Source organism: Trichosurus vulpecula, chromosome 4, assembly GCF_011100635.1.
Source record: "Trichosurus vulpecula isolate mTriVul1 chromosome 4, mTriVul1.pri, whole genome shotgun sequence".
NCBI lineage: Eukaryota > Metazoa > Chordata > Mammalia > Diprotodontia > Phalangeridae > Trichosurus > Trichosurus vulpecula.
The window spans coordinates 223,235,791-223,255,906 of record NC_050576.1 but is presented as its reverse complement, the minus strand read 5'-3'; the positions used below and the strand labels follow the sequence as shown (position 1 = coordinate 223,255,906).

The 20,116-nt window shown below is 39.0% G+C and overlaps 1 pseudogene; it reads right to left on the bottom strand.

The window, feature by feature from the left end:
• Window positions 1-7,195: 7,195 nt before the first annotated feature.
• On the bottom strand, window positions 7,196-7,653 carry LOC118847027 (annotated as a pseudogene).
• Between the last annotated feature and the right edge of the window lie 12,463 nt (window positions 7,654-20,116).

Genomic DNA, 20,116 nt, shown 5'->3' with positions numbered 1-20,116 from the left:
AGATGGCATGCGGTAAATGAGTCCACATAAAAGAGGCATGAAAGGAATTTTATAATGCAGGGGAACATTGGGGGGTGGTGTTGGTAGGCAAAACTTCAACCTCTCATCAAAATTGGCTCAAAGAAGGAATACATACACATTCAGTTGGATACAGAAATCTGTCTTACTGTATAAAGAAATAAAAAGGGACAGGGATAGTAGAAGGGGAAGGGGGGAACTGATGGAAGGTAGCCAGGGAAGCAGTGATAAGAAGGAAAACACTTGTGTGGAGGGAAAGAAAAGGGTGGAGGGAATAAAGGAGGGGATAAACAAGTGAAAAATAGCATGGAGGGAAAGGAAGTGCACAGTTAGTTATCATAACTATAAATGGGAATGGGATGAAATCACCAATGAGATGGAAATGGATAGCAGAATGGATGAAAAACCAGAATCCTACAATATGTTATTTAGAAGAAAACACATTTGAAGCAGAGCGATACACAGGGGCTGGAGCTGAAGCAAAGAAAGCAGGGAAGCAATCATGATCTCAGAGAAAGCAAAAGCAAAAATAGACCTAATTAGATGAGAGAAGGAAGAAGTGACATCTTGCTGAAGGCACCATAGACAATGAAATCATATCAATACTAAACATACATGCACCAAATGGTATAGCTCCAAATTTTGGAGAAGTTGAATGAGTTACAGGAGACAATAGACAATACAACTATACTAGTTGGGGACCTCAACTTTCCCCTCTCAGAACTAGAAAAATGGAACCAAAAAAATAACCCAGAAAGATGTTAAGGAGGTGAATGAAATTCTGGAAAAATAGATAGGATAGATCTCTGGAGAAAATTGAATGAGAAGAGAAAGGAATACACCGTTTGCTAAGCAGTACACAGCACATACACACAAATTGACCATGTTTTCAGACATAAAAACCTCACAACCAAATGCAGACTAGCAGAAATATTGAATGCATCCTTTGCACATCATAATGCAATAAAAGTTAACATTCAATAATGGATAATGGGAACTGAGATTAAAATTAATTGGAAAGTAAATAATCTAATCCTAAAAAATAAGTGGTTCAAAGAACTAAACCACAGAAACAATCAATAACTTCCTTAAAGAAAGCTATAATGATACAACATACCAGATTTATGGGATGTGGCCAAAGTGGTACTTAGGTGAAAATTTATACCTCTAATGCTACATCAATAAAATAGAAAAAAATTGATGAATAACTGGGCATGCAACTAACAGAACAATTAAAAACAATTAAAAATCCGCAATTAGCTACCAAATTGGAATCCTGAAAATCAAAGGAAATATTAATAAAATTGAAAGTAAAAAATCATTGAATTAATAAATAAAACTAGAAACTGATTTTGATGAAAAACAAAGTAAAATAGATAAAGCACTGGTAATCTGATTTTAAAAAAGAAAAAAGGAAACCAAATAACTAGTATCAAAACTGAAAGGGGTGAACTGATCACCAATGAAGAGGAAATGAAGACAATTGTTAGGAGCAATTTTGGCCAGTTATATGCCAATCTAAATGAAGTGGATGCATATCCTAACAAAAATATAAATTGCCCAGACTGAGAGAAGAAGAAATAAAACATGTAAATAACCATCTTGACAAAGACTGATCATCCAACAGAATTTTCTGCTATAGAGCTAGAAAAAAACAAAATTTATCTGGAGGACCCAAAACATCAAGTATATGAGGGAATCAATGGGGAAAAAAAAGCAAAATAAGGTAGTCTATCCATACAGATCTCAATCTGTGTATGAGGTGGTAATTATCAAAACAATCTGGTACTGGTTCAGACACAGGGTGGTGGATCAGTGGAATAGATTAGGTACAAACTGCATTATTATTAATGACCATAGAAGTAGATGATAAACCAATCTGAAGATCTAAGCTTTGGAACAAAACTTATTATTTGACAGAAACTGCTGGTAAAACTGGAAAACAATATAGCAGAAACTAGGCATAGACTAACATCTCATACTGTTTACCAAGATAAAGTCAAAATAGGTACAGATTTGTGCACAAAATGTGATTCCATACGCAAATTAAGAGAGCATGGATAATTCATCTGTCAGGTAATAGAAACGGAAGAAGAATTTAGGAACAAAAAGGTAAAGAGCGCATACAAAATGTAAAAGAGATCATTTGGATTATATAAAATTAAAAAGGTTTTGCACAAACAAAACCAATGCAACTAAAATAAAGAAGCAAAAATCTGGGGAAATTATTGTCATAGTATCTCCAATAAAGCCCTCACTTCTCAAATAGAGAAATTAATCTACTTTATAAAAAAATACTAGTCATTCTCCAATGGATATAAATAGTCAAAGGATATGAACAGGCAGTTTTATGACAAAGAAATCAAAGCTATTCATCATTATATGAAAAATGCTCTAAATCACTGTTGATTGGAGAAATGCAAATGAAAACACCTCTGACATATAACCTCATACCTATCAGATTCGTTAACATGACAAAAAGGGAAATTTTGGATGTTGAAGGGAATGTGTGGAAAGCGGGGCACTAATGCATTGTTGGTAGAGTTGTGAACTGATCCAACTATTCTGGAGAGCAATTTGTAACTATGCTCAAAGGGCTATAAAACTACGTACCCTTTGATCCAGCAATATTATGTCTATAGCAATGTCAGGTGTATATCCCCAAGACACCCAAACAAAGGGAAAAAGTACCTCGTCATACAGAAATATTTATAGTAGCTCTCTTTGTGGCACATACGAATTGGCATTGAAAGGATGTCCATCAATTGAGCAATGGCTAAATAAACTATGGTATATGATTGTAACAGAAAATTATTATATTCTAATAGATTACAAAGGAATATTATTGTGCTATAAGAAATGACAGCCAGGGATGCTTTGGAAACTGGATGAAATGGAGATTTACAGGAACTGATGCAAAGTGAAGTGAACAGAACCAGGAGAACATTGTACACAGGAACAGCAATGTTGTTCCATGAAGAACTGTGAATGACTTAGCTATTCTCAGTAATACAATGATGCAAGACAATCCCAAAGGACTAATCAAGAACATACTATCTGCCTCCAGGGAAGAACTGATATTGTTTCAATACAGACTGAAGCCTGCTATTTTTCACTTTCTTTCATGTTTTTGCTTTTCTTTGTGTCTTCTTATACAAAATGACTAATATGGAAATGCTTTACATGATTGCACACATATAACCTATATCCGATTGCTTACCATGTCAGAGAGGGGAGGGGAGAGAGAGAGAAAGGGATAGAATCTGGAACTCAAAACATTACATGAAAATGTTTAAAAAAAGAATAAGCTAAATTTGGCTGTCTTTGGTGATCTCTGAGGTTGCTCTCATGTCCTTCTGAAAGGCATGTTGCTGAGAATAGTTACCCTGAGAACAGAACTATGAATGAATGTGAGAAACAGGTATTGATTGACACCAAGTGGAATGCATTGGTGAGACCTTCAGTCTTAACTGCCTTTGCCTGAATTATAAGCATCCTGATAAATTAGTTCCCCTAAAGTTGTGATAAAACAGAAAACCACATCAAGAATTTTTAAAAATTGTCAGAATTAACAATGTGTTCAGTAACTTGCCCAGGGTGACCCAGCTGTAAGTGTCTGAGGCCAGAGTTGAACTCAAGTCCTCCTTATTGCAGGTCTGATGCCCTATCCACTGTACTACCTAGCTCTCCTGGATTTCTTCTTTTACACTGTTCATTCTCTGCATACTTATATGATCTTGGGAAAGTCACTTTTTTATAATTGCTTTTCAATATAATTTATTTTCTTTCTAATCACTGTTACTTCACTTTATGCATTTAAAAACATCATTCTGAAAGGGGTCCATGACAGCAATGGCTTCATCAGACTGCCCAAGGGGTCTATGACACAGAAAATGTTAAGAAGTTCAAGTCTTGTTGATTGTTTAAGATTGGTCCCTTTTAGCTCTAAATCTTAGGACAATTCTGTGATAAAAGGGTGTGTTGGTAACCAAAAATGGGTTCCTTAGCACTTAGTCAACAAGTGCCCTTGACTAGTTTGGCTTTTTCCCCTGAACTGAATGCTGTTTGTATGTTGGATTGGAGTAAGCTTGTCGGCCCCTTCACCTTGCTTCCCTTGCTTAAGCTGATCGAAAGAACCTGTGCTTTCCCGGTCAACCCCTTCACCTTGCTTAAGCTGATCGAAAGAACCTGTGCTTTCCCGGTCAACCCCTTCACCTTGCTTAAGCTGATCGAAAGAACCTGTGCTTTCCCGGTCAACCCCTTCACCTTGCTTAAGCAGATCGAAAGAACCTGTGCTTTCCCTGGCGTACCTTACTCCCCCGCAGAAGCCGGATGGTTAAAAACAGCTTCTGTTGGAGCCAGAGGCTGCTACAGCTACAGCTACAGCCGAAGCTGAAGTGGGAGCTGCCGGTAGCACAGCTGACCTACGGGAGGAAGCTGAACAAGGACTTGAGGCCAGTGGGTAATCTTTTTACCATAGAGGGGAAGCATGTATATGATTTTGCTTTACGCCATCATGCTTCTCTGTGTCCTCCTGGTTACTCTTGTGAGACTGACTTATTGGGCCTGGAAGCTTTTGATCAATATATCAAAAAGGGGGTGCTGGTTCATGGGTTGGTTACTGTGGAGCCTAAATATGTGCTTTGATTCTTCTGCCTCCTACTTCGAGAGTTTCTTATATCCGGTGGTTCCAAACCTTTCAGACATATATATGATCCTCTTTGAAATTATAAACTCTGCCCTCCTAATACAAAGGGTTCTTGTTAAATACTTTTATTCATAAAAACTATGACTATTCAGAGGGTAAAAATTTTAGATCCAAATAAAAATATCAACAACACAAAAAACTGCAGTATTAAAACAATCATAGATATTGAAACAAACCTTAAAGGCCTGATATTCATTATCACAGCTCTAGTAAGTATCAGAGGCAGGATTTGAACTCAGGCTTTGCTTACTCCACATTCAGCACCTTATGCACTAAATGTCTGGCAGTCAGATGGTTCAATGGTAGAATCACAGACTAGGCTGTGTCCAATTGATCTTTTTCCCCCTAACAATTCATTTATGCTTTTAAAGCCTGTTCCAGTTAATCTCAAAGGTCCATTTCAATGCCTTATGTTATTTAAGCTTCAATTTTCCATGGGATATAAGACAGAGTGCTAGTGCCTGATTGGTCAGGAAGTGTATCATAGCAAACCTACATGATAATTATGACAATAACATGTATATAAGAGTTCACGATTTTCAAAAGAAATATGATTTTATCCTTATAACAACTCTGGGAGTTAGATGCTTTTATTCCCCCATTTTCCAGATGAGGGAAACTAAAGCAGCTAAAGATTAAGTGACTTGCACAGCTAATAAGTATCTGAGGCCAGATTTCAACTCAAGCCATTCTGACTTTAGGATCAATGCTATTTTGTTCTTGGTATAGTACCAAGGGCATTTAGGTTGCACAGTAGATAAAGTTCTTGGCCAGGAGTCAGACTCATCTTCCTGAGTTCAAATCTGGCCCCAGAAACTAAGTAACTGTGTGACCTTGGGCAAGTCACTTCACCCTGCTTGCTTCGGTTTCCTCATCGACAAAATGAACGGGAGAAGGAAATGGCAAACCACTCCAGCATCTTTGCAAGGAAAGCTCAAATGGGGTCACAAAGAGTCAGATATGACTGAAACAAGGAAGGAAGGACTCGGGTCTGGGATTTCATCATTGCAGACAACTCAGCAAGTTTCCTCCCCTGCTACAGATTGATGACTGGCTTGGGCCCACTCAGAAATGACTTACCTAGAGTCACATACCTATCACCAGAGGGCAAGATTTGAATACTGCTCTCACTGACTCGAAGATTGGCCTTCCATTCTGTCTCATGCCACCTCTCACAATAAATATCATTCTGCTTTAATAATGTCTCCTGGAATCCAGAGAACTTTATTCATATGTCACATCTTTTCTAACCTTTTTTTCGTATTCTTGGCAGAATTATGCTGAATTGAAGTAAAGAAGTAACTCCCTTTCCCAAAGTCATACTAAGTCTATGACAAAGCCAGAAGTAGAACTCCTCTTTCCAAAGGTTCTGATTTCTAGACCAAGTCTGTTAGTTTAGGGTTTTCTTTACTTCTTCCCTTCTCCCCTCTCCCCTCGCTTTTGAATGTGAACAAGCTTGGTATTGCTCACAAACAAAACAAGTCCTTCTTGCCAGTTCTTAGTTATGCATTCTGGTGGATGATGTGATTGATTGGAAAGGGCAGGGCTGGTTTTTATTTGTTGTTTGAATTTGTGCTGGCCTTTGACATGTGTGTATTGATACTTAAATTGAATGCCCTTAGGTTCCTTCTGAAAGCTCAGCTCACTCAGGAGGGAAACGAACTGTCTAGCTTCCCCCTTCTTATCACAGCTCCCTGAGCTCTTCCTTGCTGGCCTAAGTTTCTTCTTCATTGTGACTGCCTTGAGGAAGCAGCCATAATTTCTCTCAAACTACTCTGTTTGTGATTCCACACTTTCTCTGTTTTAGGGGAGATGCATGTTTTTGCCTGTGTGTGGTGTCCAACTCAAATAGAAATAGGGGCCATTCATCCCTACATAATCATCCCTGCTGGCTGCATATCCACTTCAACAACTACTTATTAACTTTACCCATGTTCTATTGTATATATTTGTATTGTTAAATATTTCCCAATTACATTTTAATCTTTGGTTTGGGTTTTACTTAGTGGTTTTTGATATTCAAGGTCTATATGACCACCATACCTACCTTACCCCCAATTAAGGTACATGCCACCACATAGGGGAGGAAGACTGAAAAATAAAGATGTCAAAGGAGTTTTGTCATATACTCTATTTATAGTGATGTCACTGCCTTCAAAAGCGAGTTTTGCCCTTACAGTGGGGGTGATCCAGTGTTGACTATCATTGGTTTATCATCTTTTGAATCCTTCATCCTCACGATCTTTTTTGTTCTTTCTCTTTTTCTTGTGCAGTGGAAAACAATAATGATCATGAATTCGGATACAGCAAATAAAGTCATCACCATGGTCCTACCAATGCTAGGGATAAGTGTGACTTAGACTTTCTCATGGTAAAGTGTCCTTTTGATGCCTGTCTGTATGGGATCTCTAAGAGTACCCAGAGTACAACCTCATTATCAAGCTGGTCCTTATTTGGTACAAATTTAGGTCATTTTATGCTCCTTAAAACCTTAGCCGAGGCTTCCACGTAAGGCACCCTGAAGCTGTTGCCAGCTTCCTGACCATATCTGAGTCCACCAGCCAGTGGCCCTTGTCGGTTTTGTTGGCCACCAGCACCATGGGCACCCACCTGGTGCCCTTGACCTTGCATATGTGGTTCCAGAAGACGCTCACATCCACAAAGGTCTTGATATAGTCAACAGTGTAGACACAGAAGAAGCCGTCTCCCCAGCGGATGCACCCCTGCAGCGGCTCAGCGCAGTTCTCACCTCCTGAAACGTCCAGGACATCCAGCTCACACGATTCCCCATCCACCACTGCCATTCTATGGTACACATCTCTAGCCATGGGCTTGTACTCAGCCACAAAGCGGTTCTGGAGAAAGCAGATGGTCAGCGCAGTCTTGCCCATGCCACAGCTGCCCGTCACCACCAACCTATAGGGCATGTTGTCTCTGCACCGGAAGGATGGGGAAAGGGAAACAAGCCCTCATCGAGCATCTACTATGTGCCAGGCACCATGGTAAGCCCTGCCTCACAATCTGACAAATATGTGACTGGATTTGAATTCAGGTCATACAGACTCAAGGCCCAGCACTCGATGCACTGGCTGCCTGCCTGACTCAAGGGACACTAGAATCAGAGGGGCTAAGAATGGGAGTACAAAAAACAATCCTTGTTATACATGACTTCACATGAGGAAAACCTTTCTAATTCTTCCTTCTAGCCTCCCTTTCCAAACTATGTGTTACTGCCTGTGTTAGTAAGCAGAAACATATGGTTGGAACAGGCGAAGGGAAAGACAGGGAAAGAAATCATAGAGATGAACTGTTTCACCTTCTCCTAGTAACCAGAGATACTTATCTTCTCTCTGAACTTCAGAAAAAGTGTTAGGATTATAGAATGTCAAAAAAGTAGAAAGAAGAAGATAAAGGTACAAGTTTTTCATTTATGTTTGTCTTCAAGGGATTAAGACCTCAGAGTTCTGGGAAAAATGTTCATTCAGTATAAACCACACCAAAGAATGATTCCCCTCTTCAACTGCCCATAAAATCCCCAACAAGAGTCATGCAATCTCCCCTGGAAAACTCCCGGAGAGAGAAATCTCCCGATTTCTTCCTAAGGTGGGCCATTCTGCTCTTGGATAGCTGGAATAATCTACTAGGAAGCTTTTTCTTACAGAAAGCCAAAATCTACCTTTCTGTAATCTCTACCTGTTCCTTTTAGTTCTGCCCTCTGATGCCAAGTAAATTAAGTCTGCTTCCTCTTATATAAAAAGCATGGTTCAAAAAGTTTACAACAGTCATTCTTTCGCTCACTAGTCTTGCCTTCTGCAGGTCAAGCATGTCCATTTCCTTCAATGATGCTGCTTTTAGAATTCCTTTCCATCCACTTATCATCCTGCCTACTTGAACTTTTCAGTGGCCAGTATTGTACCTACACAGTTGGGTTTCTCTACCAAAACTATACAGTTTTACGTTAATCCCTCTTAGCTTTTATTTTATTAGTTTTAGTTCTTTGTTTTGGCCTATGAAGGTCTTTGGGGGATAATTCCATCACCTAACATGTTTTTTGTGTGTTTTTTTTTTAATTTCAGAAGCACAATCCTTCATTAATGTCATTGCTAAAAATATTACATCAACAAGCATTTATTAAGTGACTACTGTAGGCCAGGCACTGTACTAAGAAGCCTTGGGAATAAAAAGATAAGCCAAAGACGGTCCCCATTATCAATGGGCTCACTGTCTAATAGGGGAGCCAACATGCAAACAACCATGTACAAACAAGATATGTATAGGATAGATCAAAGATAATCTCAGAGAGAAGACCTTAAAGATGTCCTGGGAAAGGTCCTGTAGAAAAGTAGGACTTTAGTTGAGACTTGCAAGAAATCAGAGGCCCAGATGAGACTGGAGAAAGCCCAGATGTGGGTCAGAGTTGGCATGTCCTGTAACAAAAGAGAGAGCTTTTGGTGACAGAATGACTTAAACCATTCTCTGCCTCCTAACACTCTTTATTATTATGTCATGTTTGAGTCAAACAAAATCAAGTCCTAATTTTCTCAGATATTTTATAATACGATATTAATATTTAATCAACAGGTCTTATTTTTACCATGATGTCTGACAAAACCTTCCAGCTCTTCAGTTTAGCATCCTGGCATCCCTCATGCCCATAAATACCTATAGTTGCTCCTCTGTGGCCAGAGGGCATCACTTCCCCATTCCCTGTCTCCTGGAAATGAGTAAAAAGGTACAGTGAATGATGTGAAGAGCGTCTATGACTTTTCCAGAGGATGTGCATTGATCCAGTGCCCCAGAGGAGTCAGAGGACCTAGATTTAAATCCCAACTCTACTTTTCACTATCTGATTGACCTTGTGGCAAGGTATTTAGCCTTTTTTGGGTCTCAGTTTCCTTGTCTGTAAAATGAGGAAGTTGAACTAAATGGCCACAAAGGCACCATTCCAGATCTAAACTCATAATCTTATAATCTTTGTGAAGCTTCCAGAAAGAAGATCACACGCTGCAACATTTAGTTTGGACAAGAATGCCTCTGAACAGATATGGATGCAGAGGTTGTTATGAGGTCAGGAGGAATGCAGAGGCAGAGAAGACTTTATCCATGGAGGTTTTCAATTATGCCCACTTGAGACTGTAGAGTTTGCATCCATTCCTTAAATTGGAATTTGTCCAGAATGGACAGTGGAAATAGCATTTAGAGATCACTAAGGATAAAGGAATAAATATCAATTCTTTAGTTCACTAATTAATTCAATAAGCATTTGTTGCTATTTGCATAAGTCTTTCATTATGTCTATCAACGGTTCTGGGCACTAAGAGGGAATTCAAAGGAAACAGAACAAAATCCTTGCTTGTTCTTCAGGAGTCTACAATCTAACTGTAACACATTCTTTTTATTTCTTACTAAAGAATGTTCACCTTCACGCTTCTGGTTTTTCTCCCTCCATAATTACCAGGATATTTAAAGAAAGTAGAAAGTTGTTTACTGGAACTGGAATTATTTGTTTTTCCTTCATACTATTGCTATCCAAAAGTCTTCACATAATAAAGACTGACCTTTTATGTAATGACCAAATTTTTTTCCCACTGAAAAAAAATTGCTGTTTTTAAGAAAGTTGGGTAGGATCTAGGCACTTTTTCCCCCTCCATATAGCTGATCTTTTGTATTGGTAGGGTTTTTTTTGTTCAAGGTTTGAACCAGACTGAGATTTCAAAAGCAATGCTCCCATTTTGACTCCTCACATTATTAATAAGGTGTGTTGTCTGCTGCACATCTTTGTAGGTTCACCCCAAGTGTAATTGTGAAATCACAGAATAAATATTTCTCAATGTGAAGTAGGCTGTTTCAGTTTTAACTCAGTATTTTTTCAAGTCTGACTTATTTTCATGCACTTTTGGAAACTTTTTAAAGCGGAAGACAGTACAATGTAGGAGAAAATAAATTCTTAGAATCAGGGGAGAGCTTCATTTGAATTTTGGACCCAACACTTCCTATCTGTGTAAGCATGAGCAAATTTTTTATGTTTCCTGGACCTTAACAACCCTTACCACTATCACTACCACTACCACCACCATCACCAGCACTACTACTACTACCACCACTACTACTGCTAGTACTACCTAGCTAGTTGCATTTGTATCACATTTTGGGGTTTGTAAAGCATTTTATACATATAATCACCTTGGATCCTCATAACCTGTCAGGGAGGTAGATGCTATTACTATTATAATATCCATTTTATGAATAAAGAAACTAAAGCCATGGAAGGTGAAAAGTCTTACCTGGGGCTCACAGAGCTAGGAAGAACCTGAAGCAAGATTCAAACTCAGGCCTTTCTGACTGTCCACTGCATGACCTAGCCAGCACAGGTAAAATGGGAATGATATGTGAGGACTGAATGAGATAATATATGAAACCACTTTGTAAATGAGAGCATTAAGGAGAGATTACTGTTATTTTTATTATTTTTACTTTAGTCAGTAATTTCCTGGATTATTTGCTGTTTATTAGAACCCAAGACTGTCCGGATGTCAGGATCATTTGATTTAAAGCAAAAAGGAACTTTCAATATTATCTAGTCCAACCCTTTTATGTTGAAGATGAGAAAATGGAGACCTAGAGATGATGAGTGGCTTACCAGTCAGTTCCACACACTAACTGGGGGACCCTGGGCAGGACACCCAATACTCTCTGGCCTTCAGTTGCCTCATCTGTACAATGTTAGGGTTGTACTTGATGGCCAATAAGGGTTCCTTCCAGCTCCACTGCTGTGATCCTGAAAAGACTTAGCTTTCTCTCCTGGGACAAAAACAAGTAGAACTTTATGGCTTGACTGTTACATGACAGATACCTGCCATCTTGTAGACATTTTCTATCTGCTATATTGGGGATGGAAGCTAGATGGGTAGTGGATGGAGCTCTGGGCTTGGAATCAGGAAGACTCATCTTCATGAGTTCAGATCTGTCCTCAGATGCTTCCTAGCTGTGTGACTCTGGGGAAGTCATTTAACCCTGTTTTCCTCAGTTCCTCATCTACTATAAAATGCAGTGAAGAATGTGGAGCAAATCACTCTTTGCCAAGGAACCCCAGAATGGGGTCACAGAGAGTGGGACACAACAACAACAACAAAAGGTTGGACACTCACACACCTGATTATGTTATCACAAATATCTAGTACATTCTTAGAACATTCTTCCTGGGTGAGGAGAACTTTAAGTAACAGAAACAATGCTCTAACTCTGTTCTTGCTCAGACTCATACTATTGCTCACAGTCCATATCTCCTCTTACATTCAGTATTGCATTATAATAGGGAGTAAGTAATTTGTTGGAATTAATAGCCTGTGTTTTTGAAGTCTTTTTTTTCACTTCCAGATGCTGTTTGAAAACTAGTGGTTTTATTCTTGTCATTGTCTTTGTACAAACCAGGTTTGCTGGAATTTATCAAATATTCATTCAAATACTTGCACCAATCTGCATAAGTCTACAACCTTAGATGATTATGGAAAAGGAAATATTAAATTAAAACTTTAGCCATTGTCTTCATGTATGCAGAACTGAAGGAGAAGAGATTAGATGACATTATTTGACTGAAGCAGGGACTTTTTCTTATTCAAACTTTGTATCTCCCCTAATGCATAGGTTGAGGACAGAACAAGTACAAAAAATGTTTGTGGAATGAAGGAATTGAAAATCATTTGATTTCCTAGCATATCAGAAAGGCCAATCATAAAATAGCTTAGTTTGGGAATTCATTGGGCAGGAAAATAAAGGAGGTTTTTTTTCTCCCATTGGAATAATTAGGTTTTTTAAACCTATTAAAGTTATAGATAACAATGTGTTTGCTACTGTTAAAAATTTTCAAAGAGCAATAATTAGCTTGTTTTTCTGTTTTTTAAGACAGGCAGTTACTAGATAGAAGTAATTTATAGGCCATACATAACCAAAGTATATTTGATCAAAATATGGAAAAGTGATAAATACGGATAACTGACATTCTTGGTGGCCTTACGTTGTACAGTCATTATAGATCTAGGAAAAATTCATTCAAGTCTTACAGGTTTCCACCATCTACTTGGGGGAAATCTACCTCCTCAGTTAAAACACACTGAAACTGATCACTCCATAACAATAGTTGTAAATGAAAGAATGAGATCAAATTTGGGAACAAAGATTTTTGTCTTCATTGAGCAGATTTCCTCCCATTGGTTTGCTATGATTGATATTATGGTAAAGGTCATAGATTTAGAGCAAGAAAGGACCAGCCTGGTCCAACCACTCCTCCAAGATGGGGAAACAGAGACTAGAGAGGCAAAATGACTTTCCCAAACTATTAATTCATATTAATAACAGGTATTAATAAGCAGCATCATGATTTTAATATCTTTTGAACCCCAATCTTTTTATTAAACCATACGGCCTCATCTCAAGGCAGTTCCATTTTATATTCATTTATGTCCAATTTCTACTCTTTTCACCTCAGTATTTAACTCAGCACACCAAAGTACATGAATGTCAGCCATTAAGCCAATTGAACTACTGCTTGGCTCATGTTTTCTCTCTTTTTGTACTAAATCACTGGGAGACTGTTTCAACAATCTGGTTCACACCTGCTGTGGGGGGTAGAATAGCAACAACAACTGGCTCACAGAATGCTGCAAGCCCAGGTTCTTTTGATCTGCTTTACTAAGGAAAACAATGTTAAGGGGTTAGCAATCTCAGTTTAATCCAGCATACCAATATCATTCATGTAGTTCAGGGGAAAAAGCCAGCACGCCGAACTTCAGAGCAAATACAAACGAATTACAAACATTAACAGACCAAATACAATTCATAGTTACCAAGAGAACCATCAATATCTGAGTTCAGCCAGAAGGCCCTTACAGCAGTTGCCCAGAGTCCTGTGCCTCCAGGAGTGAGAGCCTTAAGCAAATAGCTCTTTTCTGCATTTTTATACAGTTTCAGATGTCATCAAATGTCATCTGAGTGACCAGAACGTAGGCTCCTATGATTGGCTCTGGTGTTAGCACCTCCCTTCATTCGCGCCACATGGAGCCCCACCTTAGTTACCAATTCACACCCACATAGGCTTAGCACCTAATATGGGTTTGGGTCTGGGGCTTAGCACCTACTGTGACCCAATCAAAGACACTTAAATAATCATTTTAAAACAGTAAGACAGTCCCAACTTAATTGATATTACAGAGATCCATGCAGTTTTCAGACTTTTAGTTTGGGGCTAAGCAAATGAACAATAGGAAATGAAGGATGATTATTAAAGGTACTTATCAAATGAATTGGGAAAAGCATAATTAATTTTTTAAACTCTTTGCTAAGATTGCACTAAGGAATTTCCTGTGGCCATATTTTGAAAAACATTTTATCCTCAGACTAAGAGTCACTTGTAGTAAATTGGATCACAAAAGAGAAAGAGAACTGCTCTGCTTCTTACAAACAGTATAGGAGTATCATGTGATGAGGGAAATGACAAGAGGAACTGGCACTGTTCTTGTCCTCAGAGCTTTACCTTTTTATTGCATAGATGATAAATGTCCTGGAATCACCAATGTAAAAATTACAGTATGATAAATGCTGAAGATATGTACATACTAATAGTCAAGCAGAGGGGGAAGTACAGTTAGGAATATATCTCTATATTCCAGCTGTCTCTAACCACAGCTTCCAGGGCCCACAGGTTAAGGGCAGGGCTGTATCCTTCAGCTTATACTGAATCCCCACTATGTAGTCTGGGTCCCCATTTACTGTGCCTAAAATCAGTAATCTGGCCTCCCAAGCTGACAAGGGTCCTAATCTGTCTCAAATGCCTCCTGGATATCAGTCCCCACCTCCACCAGAAAAGGTCCTGCCTAAATACCTAATCTGCCATATATTAGTCTAACTCCTTCCCTGGGCTTAACAAAACATCTAAACTGGATGTGTATGTTTTTATTTTTCTAGGTCTGACAACTATTTTAAGATAAAAAATAAAATAAAATTAAGTGATATGTGGACAGCAAGCTGTGAAGTAGGTGCAGGGTATAGTAGTACTACAAAGTCATTAATTTTAGGATGGCCTACTGTCAACTTCACTGCTACTTTCAGGTAGGAACTAAAATATGTGAAGTAGGTGAAGGGTATAGTAGTACTACAAAGTCATTAATTTTAGGATGGCCTACTGTGAACTTCACTGCTACTTTCAGGTAGGAACTAAAATATGTGAAGTAGGTGAAGGGTATAGTAGTACTACAAAGTCATTAATTTTAGGATGGCCTACTGTCAACTTCACTGCTACTTTCAGGTAGGAACTAAAATATGTGAAGTAGGTGCAGGGTATAGTAGTACTACAAAGTCATTAATTTTAGGATGGCCTACTGTCAACTTCACTGCTACTTTCAGGTAGGAACTAAAATATGTGAAGTAGGTGAAGGGTATAGTAGTACTACAAAGTCATTAATTTTAGGATGGCCTACTGTGAACTTCACTGCTACTTTCAGGTAGGAACTAAAATATGACCCTGATGATTGTGTAATTTCTATGAAGTTTCCATTAGGGACTCAATTTTCACTGCTCAGCTATAGCATTCACCAAGGATTCATAGAGCAGAGAAGTAATGCTCGTTCTATTTGGCTTCAAGAGACAAAATTAGAGTAGATTTTGTAGGGTGGCAAATTGTGGTTATAATGTAGGAAAATAATAACTTCCTAGAAAATAGAACTGTCCAAAGTGGAATGAGCTGCCATTGGAGATGGTGAGGCCCCTACTGACAGTTATTCACAGGCTCAAAGATCGAGAACTAAGGATACCTTAGAGGGTGGCTAGTCCTACCTTCTCATTTTACAGAAGACAAAATGAGACCCATGGAGGTTAAGCGACTTGCCCAAGGTCACATAGGCAGCATGCACCAGAAGTCAGATTGGGATCCAGGTTCAGGTTGACTATGGGCAGTGCTCTATCTGCTGTACCATGTTATCCATCTCTATGTCCTCTTTGTCAAGAATAGTGTCTTTTCCCCCTGGTAGGAATTAGAGGTAGGACTACTTAACTAGCCTCTTCTAGATGGGATTTATGTCTCAGCAAAGAATTTGTCTCTTTGCCCCATAAGATGTCTTCTTTTGAATATTCCACAATTCTGAGCAATTTTTCCTTATTTGTCCCCCAAATGATGGCCCCAGGTAGAGAGCACTGGCCAATGGGATGCCTAAATGGGTACCTGGGGAGAAGAATCTTCTGCCAATGGAACACTAGGGTAGGGTACCACATGTGGATAGAAAGAGAGAAGGATGAACATCTAGTCCAGAAGAAAGTGGGATATTTGTGAGAGTGACAGTTCCATCATCAGAAATCAACAAACAGAAGCACAATAACAACTTAGCAGAGATGTATAGAAAAGATTCCTGCATTTGGTAGAATGTTCTAAAAGCATAATTCTTTCACATTTAATAGGAGAGAGTGAAATATAATCAAGCAACTAATATCCAATTGGATTTCCATGGAAGACTTAAATAACATTAGATTACAGTTTTAGCCTGAGTCCATATGAAAAAAAAAATTCTTTGTGGTTTCTAAAGACACTGATAAGGGCTTATATATTCCTGTAGGAGTTTTTCATTAATTTGTTGGAAGAATTGACAAAAGAGCATTCCTCAGTCCACCTTGTTTTAAAAAGGTTTCCACAAGTGTAGATTTTACCTTTTGTGAGGTCATGAATAATGGGCCTTTGGGACTGGGTCACACAGAGTGATTTAATAGAGAGGTACATGGTGGGAATGAGTAAGTAGTAACTTATTACCAATGCAGTTGCATAAAACATAAAAGGTATAAAAGAGATGTGTGACCCAAAAAGGAGGGTGGATGTTGAACATGAAGTGAGAGTGAGGTTAACCAATGGGCAGTCTGCATGCTGCATGGGCACCCCCATGTGAAGACGAGATTCCTAAAGGAAGGCCCCAGATCACACTTGGTTCTTCTTTAGTACAAAATGTGTATGAGGACAAGAGGTCAATGAGGTGTGCTTCATACCTGTAGATGGAATGCCCTCATTGATGAAGTCATAGAATCATTAAAACATTTGTGATGGTCAGATGGACAGGTAGGTGGCACAATGGCTAGAATGCTCGGCATGAATTCTGTAAGACACATCTTTGTGAGTTCAAACTCCAACTCTTATTATCTGTGTGACCCTGGGCAACCCTTGTTCTTCATCTATAAAATGAGCTGCAGAAGGAAATGAGAAACCACTCCAATATCTTTGCCAAGAAAGCATTAAATGGGGTCATATACAGTCAGACAAGACTGAAAGGACTGAACAACAGTAATGGTCAGATGACTAATATATTGACATAATATATTTATATGACTATAAATTAATACCCAAATATTACTATGAAATATACCCAAATTGCTCAAAACAATGAATATGTTGTTAAAATTACAAAATCTGCCATTTCACCTGTACCATCCAAGAGCAGCAGGTGACCACATCGTTAGACCTCCTGGTTAGATGGTCTGATGTGGTATCTCCAGACTACGTCACAGAAAACCAAAGTTGAGACTGTTGTGTAGGACAATAGGGAATTATGCCTCAGGAGTTAGTTATAAGATTCAGTGGGGATAGATAAGAATTGTCACTAGGGAAAAGTGGAATGAGGAAGCCTAGGGTTACATACAGTGCTGGCAAGATAATTATATCTGAACTGGATTCTCTTTCACAATGAAGGGAGGGAAATGTTGATATGAATAACGGAAAACTGTGGATTGTGTGGGATGAAAGACCCACACCAATTAAAAAGTTAATTTATAATAAGGAGCCATCTTAGGGTGGGAACAGAAATAAGTTTTATTCAATTCTCGAGAACAGGGTGTCCTCTGCCAGAACATATCTAGCAAGGAAGGCACTTTACAAGGCGCAAAGCACCAAGAATTATACCTAACACAAGAGAATTGCTGCCCACCTCTGACCCTTCTCACCATTGGCTGGGAGCACAAAAGCTAGACAAAGAACCGGGAAATTGAGGCACAGAAACTCCACTTCCCATTCCCTTAGTTATTGATTACAACTGAGGTGACATCTATAAATCTAAAGGAGAATAGAATAAGGGGAGGGGGAGACCCTCTCCATTCTTTTACAGTACTTTTACACTAAAGGAAAGCAGGTCACAGTGACCCTGTTCTTACTGAGCAAATCTTTAAACCAGAACCATAAGAAAGAACAAAAAGTTTCAGGGTAAACTTTCCCAAAGGTTGAGCCATCAGACTCTCATGGCCTCAGAATTTTTCCACTTCCCTATTTCCCTATTTCTTGATTTTTAAAAATTTCTTAGTATAGGTATAGATACATATTTATACATATCTTCCTTGTGAAGTCTTCACATTTTATTTACCTCACACAATCCTTCCTCTTCTTGACCCCATTTTGAAGTCTTCACATACCATTTTTGGTATGAATTATCCACCCACCTATCTTCTTCATTCATCATACTTTTATACCACATTTTCTTTCCCATCATGCTGGTATCCCCATTACCCATTTTAATAAATATGGGAAGGATCAATCAACATATTGACAAATCAAAGCAGGGGTGGGGCAGTCCCCTTTAGAAGTACAAATACAGAGACCCAAAAGAAAACTATAGTACAATTGTCCCTTTAAATTTCAAGTCTCTTTCCATATAGCTGTCTGGCAAGGAGCATCAGTGAAGTCTTCTGGTCCTCAGTTCTTTCAGCCACTACCACAGCTTCTTCTTTTTGTAGGAACCAGCTTTCTGTCCATTATCCTACAAAAGTTACCTTAGCACAATTTTAAGTTACCGTTTCTAATAATTATACCCTGATCATTTTTACAAATTCAAAATTGAAACCTTGGCCAATTGCCATGTTTAAAAAATTCACATGAGAACCCAAATTTTCATACACAACATGTTCTTCTGAAGTCTTGGAACCCAGTCTGTTCCAAGAGATGCAGGCAGATGCACCCCTGGGAATCTCCAATGTACTCATTGCTATAGAAACAGATGACCTCTGCAATCCCTATGTCTGCCAGCATTCTGAGAACCAAGGAAGTTCAGTGGATGAAAGACTTAAACTCCTTATGAAGCCAAACAAGGAAGTGGAGGATGACAGTCAGCGTTCTCCTAGTGCTCAACCCTTGAAGAATCCCTCACTCTGCTGCTATTTGATTCTAGGGAGCATACTGATCCCAGCCCCCAGTGCTGCCTGTCCACAGACTGTAGTTGCTTGAGGTGATGGACTGGGACGTAGAACTAAAGACATTTAACCAAAGTAGACTGTGACACCCACTGGGAAGGTTGGTTCAGATTCCTTAATCAGATGCATGGTGTAGCTTGCCTAAGGACAACCACAGTTTACTTTGAGCATAATAAAAGGATTTTCTTTCAGAGGCATTAAAGTCTTTTGTGGAGGAGGGTGAGGGAATGTTTTCTTTTTTCCCTCCATATTCTAAAATTGAGTAACTGGGGTGTCTAGGTAGTTCTTCTCTTTTATAATCAGTAAGGAGATGAGTCCCTGTTTTTTGTACATTCTGAGACAGTAATAGCTAAAGTCTCTGGTCATTGATCTTTGAGTACCTGGTCACAGTATCTGTAGCTGGAAGCACCTCTTTATCTAGTCCAATCACCTCTTTTTACGGATGAGTCAGAGTCCCAGACAGGTAAGTGAGACTTACCCATATCACTGGGATAATAAATAGTAGAGCCAGGTTTGGAAGCCTGTTGAAAGGGAAAAAAATATTGACATTAATGACTTCCCTGCCACCCACCCCCAAGAACGGAAAAGTTCAATGTAAAGAGATTTACTGTGAAAATACTTTTTTAACATATTGCTTTCCATTTGAGTAAGAGTTTTACTTCTTTTTACTATTGCTGCTCTCATCCTCTAGGTCACTTATACAGTTCTCTCATGGAAAGCAAGATTCCAGGCTGCATTCAGGTTTTGTGCAAGTTAGATTAGGAAGAAGAGAGTATCTTGATAATTCACAAAGACCCCCAAAGCCAGAGCTGTGAGGAGAAAGGCACTGGTACAGATCAGTGATTTCCCGAGGTTCTTCATAGGTCAGGGTATCAAGGAGAGGAACTCCTGTCTTCCATGGCCTTGTGGACATCTCCCCAGCAGAGTACTTTGTTTAAATCTCTCCTGGCATTCATCCAACCCTACTTTGTACTAGTGGCTCCTTATGGACTTGTCTTCTCCCTGTGCCTGAACTGTCAGTTCCTCAAGCATAGGAGAGGGGTCTTCACTGTAGCCCCCTCAGGGCTTCCAGCAATGTTAGTTCCTTAAATATAGTGGGTACCTGATCAACATTTGTTTCATCAAATGGATAACTTGCCTTTCCAATTCATTGAAAAATAATCCTGCCTTGGTGGTAACATTAAA